Here is a 512-nt window from a genome sequence, read left to right as displayed (position 1 = left end):
ACAAGCCACGTATGGAACTTTTCCTTCACCCAGCTGCCTCATTTCTAAACTAGGCGTTTCGAAGATGAGGCAGAACGCCCTCTTAGAATAGCTTTTCCCGCAAAGCAAATTAAATAAAACCTGCTATGCGGAGGATTCCAAAGTGGCAAACAGAAACCAAAACAGGGAAAACTAAACAGTGAAAACAACGTTGAGGGCCGTTAAGCCGAACGAGATGAGATACTGAACGCTGTGATGTGACGAACTTGAGCAGAGAGAGATAGCAGTTCGTGCTGCCTTTATGCTGGCCGAATGGAGAAAGGAACGGGTGACCACAGGTCACGTGTGATCCAGGAGGAGTGGTAGAGAGAGGAAAAGGAAGGAATTTGAACATAGGTGAGCGACGAGAGACAGGAAGGGAGAGTAAGAGAGAGATATAGCAGTGAAGTATATAGTATGTATATATATATATATGTATATATATATGTGTGTATATATATATATATATATGTATATATATATATGTGTATAAA

This window comes from Octopus bimaculoides, chromosome 22 (genome assembly GCF_001194135.2).
Source record: "Octopus bimaculoides isolate UCB-OBI-ISO-001 chromosome 22, ASM119413v2, whole genome shotgun sequence".
In the NCBI taxonomy this organism is placed as follows: Eukaryota; Metazoa; Mollusca; class Cephalopoda; order Octopoda; family Octopodidae; genus Octopus; species Octopus bimaculoides.
The sequence above is the reverse complement of the archived record's forward strand: the minus strand, read 5'-3'. Positions refer to the sequence as shown.